Here is a 22,544-nt window from a genome sequence, read left to right as displayed (position 1 = left end):
GTCTGCCACACACTGGGCTTGTGTTTCTTGCTTTATGACAATTGGGTGAAACATTAGACTGGGGCATCAATTATTCAGATTTCACTGTGAGGTCAGAATGCAGCAGCTAGGCCGGCACCCACCCAGAGGGAGCGGGTTACAGGGTGGAGGCCGTAGCAGCCCAGGCAGGCTCAGGCCGCCCCCAGCACCCCTGGGGCTGCAGCTCCCACTGGCCAGGCCAAATGGTTTTGCTAGCGTTTTTTGCCCTTCTAGCCATTGAGTGGCAGGGAACAGACCGGACAGCATTGTTCTATTTCACACACACACACACACACACACACACACACACACACACACACACGCACACGCACCCAGAGCTTCCATTTATGTCTCTGGCTCGGTCCTGGCTCAGGACCCTGCACTTGGTCACGCACTCCTGGTTCTGAAGCGTCGTCAGCACTCCGTGGTGCCTCCCTGTCCCCTGGCCCCGGACAGTCGTGTCTCCTTCTAAGGTCAGTGTTTCAAGCCACGCATTTCCCTCCAAGCGCTGTTTAGCTCCAACCTGAGATTTTGACTGGTTGTGTTTCCACCAGCATTCAGTTCAAAAGATTTTCTTGTTTGCTTTGTTATTTCTTCTTTGACCCATGGAGGTTTGAGAAGTATTTTGTTAAATTTCCATGTATTTGGGGGCTCTCCAGACATCTGGAGGTGATCGATTTCTCCCGTAATTCCTCTGTGGTCATAGCACATCTTTAATCTGATTTTCAGTCCTTTTCAATCTATTGAGAGCTGTTTTATGACCCAGCACAGGGTCCGTGCTGGTGAGCATGAAAATCGTGTGCCTTTTGCAGTCAAGGTAGGAAGCCTGGCTATGAGGCTGGGCCAGGCGGATTGGTGATATTGTCCGAGTCTTTGGTGACCAAGAGGGATTTCAGCACTCCAAAAACTTAGGCCAAGTCTGTTTATCCTTTCAGTTCTGCTAGTTTTTGCCTTGTGTATTTTGAAGCTCTCAGCTGAGCGCCTGTGAAAGATAACATCTTGGTCTGCATGAGCTGCTATAACAAAATATCCTAGACTTGATAGATAAGCCAGGTCCCCAGGAATTTGGTGTAGGATTTGGAGGAATCTCTGCTCTGATTTCCACAGTGGTTTCACCAGGCTGCATTCCCGCCAGCAGTGGAGGTTTCCTCTTCCCCCACAGCCTCTGCAGCGTTTGGTACTGGTTGATTTCTTGATAACAGCCATTCTTTCTGGGGTAAGATGGGGTCTCAGCCTGTGTCAGTTTGCATCTCTCAAATGATCAGTGATGTTGGACATCTTTTCCTATATTAATTTGCTGTTGCTAGTTCATCTGAGAAGTGCCTATGCCTTTCAGATGCCTGGTTTTGGACTGCATCCTTTAATTTGGGTGGGGGAGTAGCTGATTTTTTTTTTTTTTTTTTGAGTTCTTTGTATATTCTAGATGTTAGTCCTTTGTCTGAGATACAGCTGGAAAAATTTTTTTGCCCACACTGAATTGTCTTTTGGGGCTGTTGGTGATTTCTTTTGCTGTGCAAAAGCTTTTTAATGCAATGAGATCCCAACTGCTGATTCTTCGTGATAGTTCTTCTGCAATTGAAGTTTTGCTCATGAAGTCTTGCAGGGTCCCCCCCTTGCAACCTTGCGTCACCTGAAATACCTCTGAAGGGTGCTGTCTCTACAGTTCCACTGGGGGGTTAGGGCTTCAACGTGTGACTTCTGGGGCATGGGGACACAATTCAATCCACAGCACTGATGGATGGATACTTCCATTGTTGTGAAATGTGTGTGCTTATGTAGAGCTGTATCCTTTTCCCGAGGATTCCCTTATCTGACACAGATGAAGCAATTCACATTATCTATGATTACTATTTGCATGATATATATTTTTACCTTCCTGAGATTTACACTAAAAGTATTTCTTTTCTATGGCACTAAGTTGAATTTCCATAGGAATGAGATTCCCTAGTGTACTATTGTTCTCTAGGGGACAATCAACAGACATTTTGTCCTGTCTCCCAAAGAGTAACTAAAAAAGGATTTAGAGTGTTTCAACCAGATGTGATAAATTAAATGACTGATATTATTAATTTTATTTCCTAATACAATCATGTATCAAAACATAACATGGCACCCCATTAATGTGTACCATTTTCTTTCTGTTGGTGGTGTGTGTAGCCATCTTCAGGGTTTCAATGTGTAGTCCAAGCTGGCCTTGAGCTCACAGTAATCCTCAGCTTCCCGAGTACTGGAATTACAGAAATGCACCACCATGTCTGATTTCTGATGCTTTTTGTAAACACTCAATAAACATTAAAAACTCAAAAACAGTGCTCTTACGTATCAATTTAAAATTAAATTCAATTTTAAAAGTGTATCTCTTACAGATAAGATAGTTGAGCTTTTTTAAAATTCAGTATAAGGTTTGAGGGTGTGGCTCAGGGTAGAGTGCTTGCCCAGTCCGTATAAGGATCTGGATTTGATCTCCAGCACTAAAAAAGTTCAATAGGAACATTGTACCTTTAACCCATTGATGTATTTAATTCTAAAGTCATATAATTTGTTTCAAATTTGCCATCTTGCTACTTGGCTTCTTGTTTTGTCCATTTCTCCTTTGTTTTTTATAATTGTGCGTCCTAAAATATTCATTTTTATCTCATTGACTGGTTATCTTAGTTTTACTTGTTGCTTTAGAGTTTATAATATCTATCACGCACTCATCAAATCTCAGTAAGCCTGCTCACATAAAATGCAGAACCTCTGAGTAACTCTCTCTTTCCTGTCCAATCTACCTGAGCCCGCTCTTACCCTCCCGTCTATTATTGTCAGATAAATTATTTGTACATCTGTCACAAACCCCATGATGTATTCATATTGTTGTTGGCACCAGTCTATTTTCTTCTGAAGAAATTTTTACAAGAAATCCCATATTCTCCAGCACTTTAAAGACAGCCACCTGATTTTCTTCTACCCGCATTGATTCTGAGGATCACTGTTTCTGTTCCCTGTACATCACGTACCTTCTTTTAAAAGCAGACTATTTTTAGAGCAGTTTTAGGTCATGGCAAGATGAAAAGGGAGGCAGAGATTCCCCATGTACCCCCTGAGCGGTGCCCTCCAGAGCGCTAGGTTAGGTGTCCCTGAGGCATCCGTCTTGCTGTCACTAGCCCCGTTCTGTGACTGTGACCAAATCCGTTGTGACTCTGCTCCTACAGCCACCTACAGCGGTTCCATCACCACCGCCCCGCCCGCCCCTGGTAACCACTCATCTTTTTGCTGACTTCATAGTTTTCCCTTCCCAGAGCACCGCAGGGGAGTTGGAACCGGACACTCTGCGGCCTTTTTTACTTTGTAACACACGGTTCGGCTTCCTCACGTTGCCTCACGGCTCTGCAGCTCATTGCTCTGCAGCCCAGGATGATACTCTGTTGCTGTATGTGCTACAGTTTTCTCACCTGTTCATCGACTTTATTCATGTGGATTGCTCGCAGGTCTCGGCAATTTATTATCAGTAAACGTGCTATAAAGTTCCACATTTGGGTTTTGTATAGTCACAAGTTTTCAAATCCTCTGAGTAAACACTAAGAACTCTGCTACTGAGCCACATGGTGAGAATGTTTAGTTGTGTAAAACTCCTGCGGACATTCTGTTGGAGTGGCTGTACCGTTCTGCATTCCCACCAGTGAGCCAGAGTTCTTGTCGCCTACATACATCCCCACCAGCATCTGAGGGAGTCAGCAGTGCAGAACTGGGCGCTGTGATGGCTGTACTTCGGTTTACCATCATTACACTGCGTTTCCCGATGATATCTGGTACAGAAGAACGTCTTTTTGTATAACTGTATACCATTTTGTACCTTCTTTGATGAGAGACACAAGTCCTTTATTGATGACTTTATCTTGAGACTTTTTCTTCCCTGCAGGGCGTCAGCATTTCTAATACGATCTTTGTGTGTATTGATCTTAGATTCACTCTTTAGATGTATATGTTTGTATTTTCCTCAAGTTTATAATGTGTTCAGTCACTGCTTCATACATTTTCCCTCTTAACGACCTCTCCCAAAACTGCCCCAGAGGTAAGTCACACCAGGTGACGCTGTCCACTTGTTGTTTTTCTCTGTGATTAGTTAGGATGTCTCAAAGAACCAGTGTTCAGTTTCACCTATTCTTTTGTTCTGTTTTTCTGTCTCAGTTTTATTGGCTTCTCCCTTTATTCTCATTATTTATTTCATGTTGCTTACTTTGAATGTATTTTGCTTTCCTTTGTGGGGGAGAAGCTTAGTTGTGTGTGTGTGTGTGTCTGTGTGAATCCTCTCTCCTTTCCTAATAAAGACAGTAAGTGCTAAAAAGTCCTCTAACACTTCAGTTGTATCCTTCAGATCAAGGTATATTACATTTTCAATTTCATTTAGTTAAAAATATTTTTAACTCACATTTCCATGAAGACTGTTTTTATAGCGTGGATTATTTAGATGTGTTTATTCATGTGTAAGTGTTTGCTGGTTTTTCAGCTATCTTCTGTTACTGATTTTTAATTTAAATAATTATTGTCAAAATTGCACTTGGGAATATTTTATTTTTAAAAATTTTTTTAAATTTACTAAAGTTATTTTACAACGCAACAGATGGTCTATCTTGGTAGATATTCTATGTATATTTGAAATTTGTGTTCTGCTATTGTTGAATGTTTCGGGTTGCATTCTGCTGTTGTTGCATGGAATATTCTGCATGTCTGGTGGGTGCTCCCTTTGATAGGTGTCACCCCTCAGTTCTTCTGAAACTTTGCTGATTTTCTGTCTACTTTTCTGTCAGTTACTAGGACAGAAATGTTGCTATCTGACGTGATAGCTGTGACTTTATCCATTTCTTATTTAAGTTTTATACATTTTGCTTCATTTGTTTTAAAGCTCCATTGTTAAATATACACACATTTAGGACTGTTATGTCTTCTTGGTGAATTTATCACTGATTGGATGTCTACTTATCTGATATTTATATACTTACCCCTGTCTCACTTTTATCCTTTTATTCTTATTGATAAAATAATATATATAAAGTGTGTTTCTTGAAAATAATTGGCTCTCTGAGGTTTTATTCCATTTTCATAATCTCTTATAATTTGTGTTTTAAATCATTTATATTTAATGTAGCCTTTAAAACGTATTCTATTTGTTCTTTTTTACTTTTCATTCTGGTGCTTCTCAATTCCTCACTTCACTTGGATTATTTGAATATTTTTAGCATTTCAATTTTAATGTAACTCTTGAGAACTTTTTCTCTGTATTTTTGTACTTTTTTAAAGTATGGATGTCAATATGCGTTCTTTTGTTTTAAGGAAAAAAAACAATGATACAAAATTTCAAAATAAGACTATAGGAGAGTAACAATGGTTAGTACATTGAGATACATTGCTCTCTTTGAAGATACATTGTTATCTTCAAAGTAGTTGCTCACAGTACAAGATATAGGCATGGAAACTTAATTAAACAATCAAGGCACAAACCTTTCTTTTCAATGAAGTAATAGCAATTAGCAGTATAATTACTGTGCTAATTGTGCCAACTATTGTGTGTGTACATATACATACACATATACATACACATATGCATTTATAATATGCATTCTTAACTTTTCACAGTCTCCGCTGTCCTTCCTTAATTTCTGGTGTTTCCAGGTGTTTCCGACATCAGTTCCCTCCCATATAAAAGACTACATTTAGAATGTTTCAGGACACATCTAGCAATGAGCTTTATTACTGATACTAACAATATCTTTATATCACCTTCATTCTTGCTAAACAGTTTCACTAAATATAGACTTCTTGGTAAGTAGAAGTTTTCTCTGATTTTACAAATGTGTCTCTTCACGCTGGGTATAGTAACACACGCCTATAATTCCAGCACTTGGGAGGCAGAGGCAGGAGGATTAAAGGCCTCCTGTGGGTTAAAGGCCTGTCTGGACTACATGGTGAGACCCTGCTTCAAAGACAAACAAACAAATCATGTCGCCTTTTCTATTCTTATAGATTCTGATGAGAAGTCCACTGTTTTGGGGTAGAGACAAATATTTGTGCCCTTATTTAATGTGTCATCCTTATCTGGCTATTTTCAAGATGTGTTGTTTTTCTCTGTATTTAGCAATTGTATTATGCTGTGTCTGGTTATGGATTCGTTTGAATCGATCCGGTTTTGAAACACCCTGAGTTTCTTGAATCTGTAAATTCATGTATTTGACTAAATCTGGAGGTTGTTCAGTCAATTTTTTTTTTTTTTTTTTTTTTGTCTTTTTGAGGCTGGGTTTCACTGTAGAGTTCAGGCTGGCCTGGAACTCATTTTATCTCCCAAACTGGCCTCAAACTCACAGCAATCCTCCTGCCTCAGCCTCCCGAGTGCTGGGATTATAGGGGTGCACCACCACACCTGTCTCCAGTCAGTGTTTTTAAAAATTTTGGTTCCATAATCTTTGTTTCCTCCTTCTGGGACTCAAAGGATAGAAATGTTAAATCCGTGATTATCTCACGAGGTCCAGATACACTGTACATTAATCGTTCTTTCTTCGTGTTTTTTAGGACAGATAATTTTTATTACACTGCCCTCAAGGGTGTGGATGACTCTTGTTCTCTGTTTTGCTATTGATCACATCCAGTGATGTTTTTACTTTTTATTTTTATTTCTTTATTTATTTTTGTGTGTGTGTGCCAGGGATCGAACTCGCGATGTTGCACTCACCAGGCAGGCGCTTATGCCACTGTGCTAAATTCCCAGCCCTGTGATATTTTTATTTCACTAGCTAGAGCCTTCAGTTCTACAATTTTCACTTAATTCTAATAGCTGCTTTAAGTCTTCTATAATTACAATGTCTGTCTCATTTTAGGGCTGGTATTAGCTGAGATTTTTCTAGTTTGTCAAATGCAAAGTATCTGAAGCTTTACCCTAGACATTTTGAGTATTATGAGACTCTGTATCATCTTTAAATCCTGAGAAGAATAAACTCGGTGTGGTGGTGCACACCTGTAACCCCAACACTTGGGAGGCTGAGGCAGGAGGATTGCCATGAGTTCCGGGCCAGCCTGGCCTCCGTAGTAGGTTCAAGGCCAGCCTGAACTGCATAGCAAGACCCTGTCTCAATAAATAAATAAATCTGGAAGAGGATATTAATATTTTGTTTTAACATACAGTTGATCTACAAAGGCTCAGTTCCTAGCCAGAGTGAAAGGTCTTATTCACATGGCTTCCCCATGGCCACTGGTCATGTCCTGGTCATGACTGCTGTCACCCCTGCTGCTGCGGGATTGCCTGGGGACGGGCGGGAGAGGAACAGAACACTAGCCAGGGTACTCACTTTGCTTTCCTAACGAGCCTCCCTCTTTCTTAGTCTTGGACCCCTGTTTATTCACACCCATTGTGCCCTGACTGGTTCTGAATCCAGGTTGGCCCACACTGAAGGAAAATTAAACAGGAACTTATTGCCAGTTTGGTGGCTACATTAGTCCGCACGCTGTTGCTGTAATGAAACACCCCCGGTGGGAATGCACACACACAAAACAAGGTTTACTTAGCTCACAGTGTTGGAGGCTGAAATTCCAAAACCAGACAGCTACTTCAGTTCAGCGTCTGCTGAGGCCGAATCTCACCACACCAGCTGGCAGAGGGCGTGCCAAGTGCAGAGGTCGTGCCAAATGCAGAGGTCACACAGAAAGACAGGAGGCCTGCGAGGGGAGGGCTAGCCTCAGTCCTCTCTCTCCGCATGCTCTGCCCTTCTGAGGGCGCTGCCCTGCCCTTCCCAGTGACCTTCCTGGGGGCCCAACCTCCAGCATTGCACGTTCCTGACATAACTGCATGGAGGGCTGAGCTCCAGCATGGGGACCCCGGGGCCAAGCCACACCGACCAGCAGCGGTGCTAGAACTCTCTTCCCTCCCCTCCTGTGCCTGCCATTTCCTGTCCAGAGGCCTTGGACAGCTGTCCGCACACCATAGCTCCATTCAGAGCACAGAGAGCGTGAAGTTGTCTGCGTATCTTACTCACACTAGGAGTCTCCACCCATCGAAGTTTTCATATGAGTATTGCAATTTTTTTCAATTCTGGAGTTTCCATTTGTTTTTTTCCTTTAATGGCATCAAAGTCTCCTCTTTTGTAATTTTGAATTATTGAATACATTTATAGTAGGTTTGTTTCCTATCTTTTTTTTTTTTTTTTTTTTTTTTTTTGGAAACAAGGTCTTGCGATGTAGTTCAGCTGGCCTTGAACTGATTACGTAGCCCAGGCTGGCCTGAAATTCACAATGATCCTCCTGCCTCTGCCTCCTGAGTGCTGGGATTATTGGCATGCACCACCACATCTGGCTGCGGTAGTTGTTTTAAAGGCAATGGCTGCTAATTCTAACATCTCTGCTTTTTTCTCGTTCTCTCTCTCTCTCTCTCTCTCTCTCTCTCTCTCTCTCTCTCTCTTTCATACCAGGGACTGAACTCACAACCTTGCACTTGCCAGGCAGGCGCTTATGCCACTGAGCTAAATCCCCGGTCCTTTTCCTTGTTCTCTTAACCTTGATTCTTTTTTTCTTTTAGTTATGGGTTACGTCTTTTCTTTTTCTTTCTCTTTTCTGGCATATCAGCTGTCTTATTAAATACTGAACTTGAAAATATTTTATCATTGAACACCCGGATTTTGTTGACTTCTTTTGGAGGGTGTTGTTTAATTCTTTCATCTGTCACTTGAGCCTTTCAAGACTTTGTAAAATAATTTTGCTACACCTTAATGTAAGTCATTTCTTTCCTCATTCTCTGTTGGAACAATGAGATGCGCGATGAGTTTTCCCCTCTGCCTGGTTAGAACCTCAGCGCCCCGCAGCCCGGTGTGGATCTGTCATGCAGTGACTGCGGCTCCCTGCCCCTGTGCTCAGCTGCAGTTGTGTTCCCCACCTTACAGAGCTTCACCCTCGATAGGGACATTGTCTTAGTCACTTTCCTGTTGCCAAGACAAAACACCCAACTGCTACAACTTAAAGGGAGACAAGTTTGTTTCAGCTCATGGTTTAGTCCACAATCCAGGGACTCCAGGCACAAATATGATGGAGAGAGGTATGATGGGAGAAAGATGCTCAACCCGGAGCTGGGGAGGGAGGTCCACTCTTCCCAGGCTTGCCCTCAGGGACAGCCTCTTCCCACCAGGCCCTGCCTCCTGCCAACTTGTTCAGCTATGAACTCATCAGTGGGTGAATCCACTCTCCAAACACCTTTCAGAGACATCTTATATCCAAACCGTAACACACCCAAAGATTCACCAGGACCCCTCTGCAGAGGCCCTTTTTCTACCTGGGTTCTCTGTCTCACAAATTCCAGCTTTCCAGCTGCCCTCCCCTGAACCCCAATCTCATAGGCTCAGTGGGACCACTCTTCCCCGGAGGATCCTTCTGCAGGAGACCCTGGGCGTCCTGCAAGCGAGAAGCTGGGCAGACAGCAGAGCTGGTGCTGTTGAGGGATTACACCCCTGCGCACCTGCGGGCCAGTACTGCAAAGGATTTCTAGGTCAATTTTGTTCCGTTTTTAATTTGTTTGCCACAGGAGCACTAGTCTGGTACCAGATGATCTGCCAGGACTAGGAGTGAAACTCTGCTTACTTGATTTGGAATTATTGAATTACCTACCTGTTTTGATGTTGTACAGGGAAAACTCTAAATGGATTTTTAAAATGTCACCTGAGAAAGAAGTTGGCCTCAGGAGTCTCACATAGTTTGGCTGTGTTTTCAGATAAATGTCTGACACACTCACGTAAAGGTACAAGATCCAGTAGTCCTGTTGGTCCATATTGGCACTTGCAGAGGTGATTGAAAACACTCCTAGTTCTTATTTCAAAAATCATGCTTATTCATCACTGAAAATTTATAATACAAGGACAAGCCCCTCCCACCCTAAGAATGACCCATAATCCCCGTGTTCAACGATCACTCTTTACTGTTCTAACTATGTGTATACCTGGTCATCTACACACCCACCCAAAGCGTTTTTCATGAAGATCAATCCATCATGTACGACTGCACAGATGTTACCTCTGAGTCTCCCTGGTGGAGCGGATCTAACGGGAGAATCAGGGAGAAGCACGTCAACAGAGTAAACCTGCAAGCAAATCGTCTGCCGCGCTGACTGGAAGGGGGTTACGGTGGTGACCAGGTGGTGGCTGGGTGGATGTGAGGAGAAGCTGAGTTGACAGAAGCCGTGGGAGCTGTGGTCACAGGGGATGTCGGGGGAGTGCCCCTGGGCACATGGGGAGCCCGGCAGAGGGGCTTAATCTATCATTATGGCGGTCCCGTGAGGCAGGATGGCAGACAGGGACACTTGGGAACCATCTGTCCCGATGGCCCCTGCAATCTTTCTGGTTTCACTCATTTGCAATAAGCTCATGACACTCATTTCATTTTTTAAAAATAAATTGAAACATGTTCGCATGCAAGGTATGTTGTGTGGTTAGTTTTATAAGTGCAGGTTGTGAGAAGAGCATCATTGCACTAAGAAACTGTAGCGAAAAGGTAGTTGCTGTGAATTAGCTTAGTTATTTAAATCAGCCCTTCTTGGAAGCCAAGAAGCCAAGAAAATAAAGAGTATTGTAAAGGCTCTTGCTCACTGACACAATTCCCTGATTTCTCATCAGAAATCCTTGGGGTAGATGATTTTCAAATTCAGAACACTCGGAGTTTTAAACCAGTGACTTATGGGCATAGACACTTTCAGCAGATTCACGCAGCAAGACTTTACCAAGCAAATTTACATTTCTGCAGTGAAATACATAAATATTCATACTTAATTTTATCCTCAAAACTGACCAGGTCAGGTTTTGCCACCAAGTGAGGTTTTACTACCTTGCAGAAGAAGTCTTGGTTTTCAAAAATATTCAGATTTTTGGAACTGTGCTTTAGAGACTGCAGGTCTGTAATAGAAGCTGCTAATTAATCTCCAGGGAGCGAGAAATGTTTTTCTAGTTCAGAAATCCAATACCTGGTGGACTTTAAAGTTATTGCACCACCAAACAGGCAGGTTCATTGATGGACACTTTACAAATGATGGTGGTGATGGTGCTGATGGTGCTGATGGTGATGCAGTATCTCAACAAATTCCATGCAGCACTATTGGCTGAGCATCTGACCTGATCTTAGGATGCAGGGGCGGGCGGGCAGGCAGGTTTGACCATGGAGGAGGGGTGACTTCCACTCCTAAGGTACCCGTTATGGAAGCCTAAGCTATGAGTGGTAGCCAGAGGAGGGACAGAGTCCTGGGGGACAGTAGAGGCTTCCTAGAGTGGGTGGGGGGGTGGGGAGGGTATTGGCTACAAGTAACAAAGACACGTACTCCAGCTTGATGCAGGGCTGGGACTCGTGGTCTCCTAGTGGAGCCACAGGGCAAGGGAAGCATCCTATGCCAGCTCAGAGCATACGCCTGGTCCTGGGGCTCCTCAGGGTGCAGTCCTACCCTTGGGTGGTAAAGGTGTGACTTTCTGACTCGCGAAAATCTGGAGAAACCCACTAGATCACTGTTTCCTGTGGGTCTATTTTACAAAGGAGGAAACCTTCCCAGGGACCCTCAACAGCCCTCTGCTCGCTTCTCACTGATGGGACAGGGCTCCTGCTCTCTCAGCAAGGGGCACAAGGGTGGCATAGCTGGAGCAACCGGGCAGGACTGATCCTGAGTGACACAGGTTTGAGAAAGGTAAATCAAGGCGGTGCTCTAACAGCAGGGAAAGGAGGAATGACCAACAGCGGGCCATGGTGGAGGGAAGGGAAGACGTGAGAGGTGGGGGAGGTCAGGCCCAAAATCCTGGGATGGGGAGCAAGAGCACGGGGTGATACTCCCAAGAGATGTTACTGAGCCTCGGGCACATGGGGGAAAGTGCCAGGAAAAGCCAGCCTCAGGAATCAGGTTGGGGTCGTCCTTTCTTCAGAGAGAAACTCAGGGAAGTGGCAGTTCTGGGTAGCAAGCATGGGAGCAGAAGGTGGCACCCTGCTCCGGCAGCAGTGCAGAGGACAGAGTTGGGGTCCCTTTGAGGCTGCAGAGCAGAGCTCCATCTGCACAGGAGAGACAAGTTGGATCCCTTCTGTAGCTCACACAGCACTTCCGGTCTCCCTGCATGTGTGAGCTGGTCCCACACCAAGCAGTTCGACTCTCCAGTACTGGGCAAACACCAGACAGATGCCCCACAGTTTAACTCAGTTCTTCCAGAAGTCCTGTGGGGAGCGACAGGGTGCTTCCCGTCCTCTCCGGCCACCCACCCTCCAGGGACCTCCCTGTGAACCCAGTCCCTGCAGGCCATTTCAGAGGCCTCACACGTAGGCATGATTGATTACATCGTTACCCATTGGTGATCAGCACAGCCTTTAACCCTTCTCCAGGGGTCAAAGGTGAAACTGAAAATCCAAACCCGCTCACCACGAGGTTAATTCCCAAGGCAACTGGTCTCCATCCTCTACCCCCAGGTCCCCTCAGAAAGACACATGTTGCTTCGGAGATACCTTGGGCTTAGGAGGGAAGGAGGGGTGTGGGGTGTTGTATTAGTTGGCTTTTCATGACTATGACAAAATACCTCAGGGAAAGGAAGTGGGGTTTATCCCGTTCTGAGAGGTTTCAGCCCACAGCGGTGTGGCCACGGCTGTGGGGCCTGTTGCAACTGAGAGAGCAGGAGGAATGCTGAGGGTCTCTGCTCTTGGTGGCTGACAGGCTGAGAGAGACAAGGGGCTGAGAGTCCCGCGTCCTCCTTCAGGGTGCTCTCCTCTCCTAGTGACCTCACTTCCTGTGCTAGGTCCACCTCCTGGAGGTCCCCTGCCTCCACAGCTCCAGCCTGGGGACCCAGCCTTGCACGCTCAGCCGCTCAGGACCCAACCCACAGCACCTGCTCCCTGGACATTCCAGAGTGTGGGCCAGTCTGGAGCTTGGGAAAGATGGAAGCCGACACTGAGCTGAGCTGTGTGCAGGATCCAGTCAAGAGAGGACCCTCTGCCTCTTCATGTGGGGTGACTTCTGTAGGTTTGTCTCTGTCTGTAAGGCTTGGGCACAGGGAGGGGCTCACAGGAAGGAGTCAGTGGTGTCACTCAGACTTCTTGTTGTTTAGCTAGCTCGTGTGTAGAATTCACACTCGGGGTGAAACCTCTGGTGGCCCAGGAAGCCTTGAGTTCAGGGCTTCCTTTCCTCCTCTACCAAGTGGGCCCAGGCTGCGGCCCTAAGTCAGAGCCATCTGTCAATAGTGAGCGTGCAGGAACCCAGGCTGGGGAGGTCACAGCCTGCTTCTGCCCCACTGGTGGGCCGTTCCCGGGTCCCCAAAACTCTGCTCTATACCTCAGGGCCCAGACCCCTTCACATAGAGGCCGGTGAATATGAGATCAGGGACAAAGATTACAGACCAGGCTCTGGGTCAGGGTGGGGCCTGCATCCTGGGCAGAGACCAGGAAGAGTTCATAGCAGCAGCATGGACGAGAAGGAAGGCGTCTCCTCTAGGGTACTGAAACGCTGCGGTTCCCAAACTCCAGCCGCACAGCCCTTCCAGCCTGGCTGCTGCTGCGTGGGATCTCAGGTGAGGAGGATGCAGAGTCCTGGCCTGGAGGACAGCAGAGGGGCCCATCAGGAAGGAGCCGCCCACCCTCTGCAGTCACATGCCTGCCCGCCAGCGAGGCCCACAAAGTGGCTTTGTGCGGCAGCTGGCTGCAAACACGTGTGAGTGTCTGGGGCAGCACTGGCCAGCCAGGAGGGCCAGCCCTGCAAGCCAGAGATGCCAGGCCGAGGAGGGAGGGCCCATCTTGCCTTACCCTTCAGGACCCAGGGCCAAGTGCTCTCCAGGAAGAAACTGGGCTGGCCAGCCTCTTTCAGGGGACACCCTGGATCCTGAAAGCAGTGTCTGAGGAGTGATCGCCTTCCAGCCCTGACCCTCAGCCCCACTCAGCTGGCGCTGCAGGGCACCCTGGGCCAACCCTGTCACTCAGAGGGCTCAGCCGAGCCTGCCTTGGGGATTCCTCCAGTGCTCCCTGGTCCTAGGAGAAATAAGGAATAAAAAAAGAAGAAGAAGAAGAAGAAGAAGAAGAAGAAGAAGAAGAAGAAGAAGAAGAAGAAGAAGAAGAAGAAGAAAGAAAGAAAGAAAGGAGGGAAGGACAATTTTGCCCATGTTTACAACACCAAAGTTTTCTGTTTTCTGTGAGATTTTTGTGTTAAAGCATCCTTTTTAAATGAAGTGATCATGGTAGCTAGTTGTCTCGTGACAACATCTGTGGTTGGCAAACTAAAACGTTGATGCATCTTTTAAAACTGTGGCTTATAAAGCCTCCTGATACAGACTCCATAGCATTGGCTGGGACTGCTGAGGGCCTCGTAAAGAGCAGGTGGGCAGCTGGCAGAGCAATTGGTGGCAGCACGAGCGTGAGTGTGTGTGTGTGTGTGTGTGTGTGTGTGTGTGTGTGTGTGTGTAGGGGAGGTGTTCAGAGCCCCTGGCCGGGGGAATCAGCAGAGGGTCAAGGAGCCGGGCGGACTGCTGGGAGGTTTCTCCTGAACCCACACCTTCCCTTCCAGGCAGCCCTGCTGCTTCCCTCCCGTGAGGCCCCCCCGTGTCCAGCTGGTTCTCAGGGTTTCTGTGTGCCATCCTGGTCAGGAAGCCTGGCCGCAGGTCTTCCCCAGGCAGAGCGGGGTATGTCAGGGGCACTCTGCGCCCTCAGCTCTTGCAGCTGTCTGAGTGTTGGCCTCAAGCAGAGGATTGAGGGAACGAGCAGCCTTCTGGCCGGACGGACTCAGCCCGGGTCTGAGGAAAGCACCCCCACGCTCTGAAGGCACAGCGGGACCTGTCCCCCGCCTCAGGGGGCGGCCACACTGCATGTGCAAGAGGGGTGCCCGCTGGACCCCAGAGCCACATGGACCCAGAGGAACTTAATATGGCCAGAGCGGCTGGAGATCTCCTCAGACCTAGGGTGGTCCCGGAGGTGCCCTGTCTGGAAGAAGGTCTCGCTCAGAATTGCTTCTCTCTCGTGAATCCAGGGCACTGTCCTTTGGATATTTTTATATTTGCTTTTGGATTAGATTCACATGCAAATGTTTGGAAAAATACAAGTCTTGGTCAGCAGTTATGTGGGTGCCTATAATCTCAGCACTCAGGAGATGGAGGCAGGAGGATCGCTGAGAGCTCGAGGCCTGGATGGACCACATAGTGAGTTCAAGGCCAGCCCGAACCACAAAGAAAGACTGTTGCATAGATAAATGAATAAATTCCTGGGCCTGAGTCTCAGGAGGCTCCTGATCATTTAATTTCTGTAAATAAGCAGGGGCCTTCCATGGCTAAGGCTGACGTTCCCAGACCTATGAAGAAAGGCCCCAGCCCTGAGGGGCTCCTTGCTTTGGGAAATACCGTGGTGACGACCCTGCTCAGGTAGGGAAGAGATGCTCCGGGGTTGGCCACCCCTGCCCTGCCTGGGCCTTTCTGTGTATGAGTGGGAGGGACGTGGGTAGCAGAAGGACACCCTTTCTGGAGCCCAGCTCGGCCCTCAAGAGGATCTTAATCCGAGGAGAAGGCGGGCAAATAAGCAGAAACAGCAGGAAGTAGTCACGGGGCACCGAGGTTACGAGGGCTTGGGTGAGCAGAGAAGTTACCCCCAGCGGAGAAAGGACAGAAGCATGGATCAGGCCAGGGAGCTGCCTGGTGAGGGCCGGGAGGGACCTGCGTTCTGCCTGGCCCGGCGTGCAGTCTGTCTGGAGGCCACTCGGCACCAAGTGCCCATCCAGCTGTGGTCCAAGTCCCCCAGGTGCGTCCTCAGGATCTGCAACAGGGTTCCCAGCATCAGCTGGAGAGCAGAGGTCATGGCCACATCAGTATGGTCACCAAAGCACCCAGAGGCCAGGAAGGGAGGTGAGGCCCGCGGGGCATCGGTGGCTAGCGGAAGTGTGCATCTCCTAAGCCAGAGTCCTCGGCTGCTGCCACGCACCAAGAGACCCGGGGTGCAGCAGGACGGCCTCCAGACATGCTCCTGTGCCACTGGGCCCTGCACTGCAGCCCTCCTGGCTGTCCGAGAGGTGGCCTGGCTCAGCCCACCTTGACACTGAGACAGGGCCCTGAGGGCAGGGGTCCCACAGCTGCCCCTGCCCCAACAAGTGTCTCCAGCGCATGCTGAGAGACAGCACTGAAGCTAAGGAAGCATTATCTCTTTTTTTCTTTAATGGGACCTTTATTATTTTATTTTATTTTGTTTTTCTTTGAGTTTTGCTATGCAGTTCAGGCTGGCCTTGAACTCACTTTGTATCCCAGGCTGGCCTCAAATTCAGTAATCCTCCTGCCTCAGCCTCCCCAGTGCTGGGATTACAGGCATGAGTCACCACACCTGGCCTAAAGAAGCATAATCTTTAATCAGGTTCAATAAAAAATAGAATTTGGGCTGGGCGTGGGAGCACACACGCCTGTTATCCCAGGGCTGGAGAGGTGGAAGTAGGAGGATTGCCATGAGTTCAAGGCCAGCCTGAAAAACACAGCAAAAGGGGGAAAAAAGGAGAGCGAGAAAACAAAATAGATCTACATGAGAGTTGCTTAATTTCTGACAATATTTCCATCATGATGCTGAGGCGGATATTTTTGCTTTGCTCAAGAACTGTTGCACAGCATGAGTGAGACCATGTCCCAGACCAGACTCTGGGGCAGCCCTGGGCCAGAACCACGGGAATCACTGCCCATCGGGCCTTCTCAGCGAGCGAGGAGACTGTGTCCTGTGAGACACACCCGGCTGCAGGGGGGCTCCAGGCTCTGGGGGTGAGGGGCGATGGCTGCAGGCCACTCTATGCCTGGCACCCTCATCCTGCATCCCCCAATCCCTCCACCAGAGCCAAACTACTGCTGTTGAGAGTAGAGATCACGGGCCAGCACGAATGTCTGTGAGTGTGCTCAGAACACAAACTCACGGCACGAGCATCTCAGACTTTTCTCCAGCGTCTCCCACAGATGACAGAGTGAATGAGGGATCCAGCAGTGTGGTCTATGCCAGAGGCTGTGTCCTTGAGATCATCATAGGATTTTTTTCCCCCTAGTACCGAGGACTGAACTCAGGACCTTTGAAAATTGAGGCAGGGTCTGTTGAAAAATAAATAAATAATAAAAAAAATTGAGACAGGGTCTTTACTAAATCACTAAGTTGCCCAGGCTGGATTCCAGCTTCAGATCGTCCTGCCTCAGCCTCCTGGAATGCTAGGATTACAGGTGTGTACGACCCCATCCAGCTTCAGCACCTGGTTTTAACATGCCTTCCCCATACCCTGCAGTTGTTAAATATTCTTTTTAAGAAGGCATCTGAAAGTATTCCCAGCTGCTGGTGCAGTAGGGTTCACAGGACGAGTTTGAGAACTGAACTCCGGACAACGGCCTTGTTCCCCTTCCCCAGGCCAGACCCTCTGAGTTCTGGGACCCCGCAGAGCTGCTTGAGCAGAAGCAGGTGGGGAGGGGCCCTGAATGAAGCGGGCGTGCAATCCTGGACAGGGCTGATGAGTGGGCTGCGGGTGTGGAGGAGACAGCAGCTTGATTCACTCCCATTCTCACCCCTTTCCTTCTTTGGTCTTTTGGAGGCCAGAGTCTCGACGTGCTGTTCAGGCTGGGCTTGAGCTCACTTTGTAGTCCAGGTTAATCTCGAACTTTCTTCCTGGAGCTCAGCACCATGGAGGATCTGAAGGACAGCCACCCATGCTGGCCTTCGGAAGCTGGCACAGGTGTAGGCAGGGCCTTCCAGGTCCCTCCCCCTCCTCTGCGGGGCCCAGACACCAGCACCTGTTTCCAGCCCAACTCAGCAGGAGTAGCAAAACAGAACACTGTGTCCCAGGGCCACAGGGACAGAGAGGGGCCACCTGCTAGCAGGGCGAACACACCCAGAGGTTGGAGTTCATCTGCTCTTCTCTGCAGGGCCAGGCCTTGGTGCTGCTGAGCACTGTGACCTTAGTTCACCCCAATAGCTGATGTCCAATGTGAGGTCATTCCACCAGGCGCACACGTGCGGTGCTGGCCTGGGGAACCCCTCCCTTGGTGAGACCGGGCTGGCAGGACGGCTTTGCAAGGTGGGAAGGGCTGGGGAGGGGACACCTGCAGTCAGCACCTTTGTGCAAGTTGGCCAAATGGCCAGAGGAGGCTAGGCAGCCCTCCTGCCCAAATGAAATGCAATCCGCCTTCTTCTTCCTCCTTTTGAGTCATTATTTATTTATCTGGAAGATGCTTTGATGACAGAAATTCAGGGCTGCACTTAAGCCTCTCGTGAGGGCAGGGAAGGCAACAGGGCCGTCCCCCTGCATCTCCCGCAGCAGCTGACAGCCCCCATGTTTGCAGGGTCCTGCTTCCAAGCCAGCTCCCACCTTTCTCTCCATTTCTCCTCCCAGGGGAAGGGAGACTGAGGCCTCAGTGCTGCTGCCCGCCCCCCATCCCCAGTTACAGAGGCGGTGGCCAGTGGAGGTAGCCCCGCTGCTGGCAGGCTGAGGCCTCTTCCTGTGCTCTGGGTGCTGCCCACTGGCTGGAAATTACAACTGCTTGCTGTTGCCATAGTGACTGGTTGTGTTATTCCACCCTGCAGAGATGTGTGCCCCACGTCATCTAAGCTGGTGTGTTTCTGCTGGAGAGAGAACCTCTACATCTAGGAGTGCACGCGCGTGCATGTGTGTGTGTGTGTGTGTGTGTGAGAGAGAGAGAGAGAGAGAGGGAGGGAGGGAGAGAGAGGGCCTGCACCCCGCCCTCCCTCCCTTCCTACCACACTCTGCCTCCTCCCTGGCCCCGCCCCTCGCCCCAACCCCAGCAGCAGCCCTCCCAGCCAGCGCTCAGCCTGTGGCTCTCTGGGCCGCTGACTTCAGCCCACATTCACGCTCTGCTCTCGCAGAGCACTCCAGCCTCCATGAGGTCAGTTCCCCGTACCAGGACACAAAGAGCCTTGTTCTCCTTCCCAGTGCAGAGTGCTGCTAGACCGGTGGACAGACGGAATCTATTCAGCCAGACCCTGGGGGTGCACAGCTGGGACATTTTCCATCACTGGTTGTTACAAACAAATTTCTGAAGAATAACCTTGAACAGTTATTTTGGACATGCGAGAATATTTGTGGAATAATTTCCTAGAAAGAGTGTACTTGGGGAGTCCCACAGTGCGTGGCGGTACGCGCTAGACACTGAACGAAACATCGTACCTATGTGATTGTGTTTCATCTCACCATGGCCTTAAAATAGAGATAATTCGTATCCTTGCTCTACAGACAAGCAGACCAAGGCTCAGAGAAATTTAGAAGCTTCCCAAATCACCATCCAACGGCCCCAAATTCTCATCACCTGTTTCCCAGCCCCATTCCAACTCTGCGCACCCAGGAGCAGTGGATGCCAGGCCCTTCTCCCCATCTCTGGGCTCCCCTGGAACTGAGCGCCTGTGGATCCACGTCGGAGGCACCTGGGCACCTCCTTGCCTGTGAGGCTCCCCAAGATGTTGTCCTCAGCCTGGCTGGCTGCACTGTTGCGGTGATGTTCTGCTCCTCTTCTTGGGTCCCGATGCCTCTTGGCCCACGATGGTCTGTGAGTTCTTGGGAGTCAGAGCCAGGATGGGGGAGCTCAGCACGGTACCAGCCGGGTGCTGCTCACCCAGCCCAGTCTAGGGGAAGATAGGAGAGAGGCAGGGCGTGCTCGGGACCCAAGAACACCCCGCCTGTCCCTGGGAGGGCTGGCCTCATCTGAATTACAAAAATGGTTAGCATGCAGGGAGCTCGAGACACTGCAACCCCCGCCTGCATTTACATGACAAAAGCGATCGCCCAACGGTTCTCGGGGGCTTTGTTGAGCTCTCTGCCGCCTCGCTCTGCAGAACCTTGGGAATTGTTCTCGGCACAGGTCGTTCCTGGGCTCCATAGCCACCCTGCTGACAAAAGCCACATTGTGAGGCTGGCGGCAGCTGCTAGCACCTGCTGCCTGAGCCCACAGCCTGTGTCCACGGGCCCTGGGCTGCTGTGCTGCTGCCCTTGCTGCAGGGTCAGAGCCCAAGGCCATGGGCATCACCCAAAGCACTGTGGGGATGGAAGAACCTCCCTGGGTGCCCCCCCAGGCTTGGGGAGATGGGCTGGGCGCTGGGTGAGGTGATGGTGCCAAGTGAGAAACAGGGCCCCTAAACTCAGAGGGAAGAAAAGTGCACATGTTGTTAATGCTTCACCCAGAACAGGTGTTTTCTGTACTCTTCAGAGGGGAGGCAGCCCAGAGAGGCTCACCCACTGGCCCCCCAAGGCAGGGCAGAGCCCCCAGCCCCTCAGCACACCCCTCCCCCCTGCACTGTGGCTTCTAGCTGCCTTGACAGCAAGCAGTTGCCCTCTGCCTTTGCCAAGCTCCCTGGGTCCCTGCCATCAGTAGAGGTCACTTCCTCATGGGGCTCTGGCCTCCTGCTGAGCAGGACACCTCAGTCCCTAGACTGCCCCCACTGTCCTGGGCTGCTGGTACTAGGCGCGTGTCTATCGACCCAGATTCCCTGTGTCCTTCACGGCCCACAGACTCCCGATAACCCACACAGCCCCGGAAATCCCTCCTGGCTCTGTCTCCGTGGCCTGGCTGTGTGCTCCTGTGTGTTGGCACCCGGTCCCTCCCCCAGAAGCTGCACCTCAGTGCCTACAGTCAGTCACTCCCTGGGACCTGAGCCACACAGGCGTGCTTACATGGCAGTGCTGCACCCACTGTGCTTTGGGAAGCAGTGTTTCACTTAGGAGGAGGGCAGCCAACCCGCAGGAGAAGGCGCACACTGGCCACAGAGGCAAAGACACTCACGTCCCGGGAAGTTTGTCACAAGGCCTTGACAGGAATGGGAACTGGGTGAAGCAGGCAGAAGCCCTGCCTGGGGACAGGCAGGCCAGGAGGGAAGGCTATCACTCAGACCGCAGAGCCTCCACAGGGCAGGAAGGCTGGATGCTTCTTGAACCCAGAACCATTCTGCTGGAGGCTGTGGGCTACTTCCCCAAAACACAGCCAGTCTGCTGAGAGTGAGGGCCTTGGCTGGCCTCCCTTCCTGTAATCTGCCTGGGGGACCTCCTTAATCCAAATCAACCAGGAGGAACAAGGAGCCCGTTATACCTCTGCACGGAGCACACTCTAGGCGTCCAGAGCCTGGCCTCCAAGTAATAGTTTGAGCCCAGCTGGTGACGTACCTGGGAGGTCAGTATGGCCTTAGGACAATCAACCCCAAGAGGTAGGAAACACAGACTGAGCTCCAAATTCTGGAGGAGAAAGGAGCCCCAGGCCCCTCCCGAGCACATCATGGGCAAGAAAAACAGAAGCAGGGGGTGGGGGGGAGGCCTGAGGAGAGGCTGCTGTGGGCTGGGTCTGGAGGGACGCAGAGGGCGGGACTGGTCCCTGTGAGCCTCAGGGTCAGCCCCGCACTGGCTGGGCTCCAGGAAGGGGGACCTGAGTCCTTGCTAGCCTGGGCGTCTCTGAGTAGAAACTTCCATGTCATCAGAAGACGGGACGACGTGGCATGGCTGAAGGCCTTGTGCATGGCGCCCCTGGCTCTGGGGGTCCCCATTCCATGTGTGAGGAGCCCCCCCCCCCCAAGCTCACAGTGAATCTGAAAATCACACCCCAGCTCTTGGACACCAGGCCCGCAGCCCTCACCAGGAAACCCCAGGGAACTCTCAAATCGACCGCAGGAGGTGCGGAATTAGGAGCATTTAATCCTCTTTCTCCCCACCAGGAAAATAAAAAGCCAGCATTGCAGCATGCTCCTTTGATAGGGATCCAATTAAACTTTAAGGGACACTGGGTATTTTGTTTTCCTAAATCCATTTTATTTCAAGGAGAAAAAGGAGGGAAAAGCAGAAAAAAAAACCTAAAACAAAATTTCAAAACACATCAATCAGGGGGCAACACAATGGTATATGCATTGCGCACTGTCATCCCCAAATCATTCACGGAGACTAGGTATTTGAATGAATTTGCCCCACACTGTCCCAAGTTGTCAGACACCTTGATTCAGAAAGCAAGATTTGTAACAAGATGCCACCTAGAGTTGGCTGGACCCCAAAACCCCCACCCCACCCACGCCCTACCTCCGCCCCAGGCTGGGAGGTCAGAGATGCCTACCTCCCTGTGTCCACCCTAGTCAGTGGAAGTCCTCTGGGAAATCAGCCACTCCTGCTACCCTTATGGGCCTCTGACTCTCCATGTGGACCCAGAACTGTGGCAGAGGCCTCTAGAGCAGAATGACAATACGGTGTGGACCTTATGTGAGAGCCAGGAGGAGCTGTGTCCCCACTGGCACCCCTAGGTCCTGTTCTCTGGTCCGGGGAGGCCCAACTCCAGACATCCTGGTCAGAGGAGCTCCTCCCTGAAGCGGCTGTTCCTTGCATCCTGAGCATTTCTAACCAGCAGATTGGGCTCGGAATCAGAGCAGGGTTCTTACTGAGGCCCTGAATCTGAACTCGTGGGCCCAGGGCCTCTCAGAGCTGGCTTCCCCACTCGGGTGCCATGGATTAGGAGTCCTGCACCATGAATACCTTGAGTGCTAGGGCTGCCATTAAAATGCTGCAGGCTGGGTATTTAAACCACAGACATGAGCTCATGGTCCTA

The sequence above is a fragment of the Cavia porcellus genome, unplaced genomic scaffold (genome assembly GCF_034190915.1).
Source record: "Cavia porcellus strain 051 isolate PalLab524CR breed Dunkin Hartley unplaced genomic scaffold, mCavPor4.1 scaffold_6, whole genome shotgun sequence".
Taxonomy (NCBI): domain Eukaryota; kingdom Metazoa; phylum Chordata; class Mammalia; order Rodentia; family Caviidae; genus Cavia; species Cavia porcellus.
The sequence above is the reverse complement of the archived record's forward strand: the minus strand, read 5'-3'. Positions refer to the sequence as shown.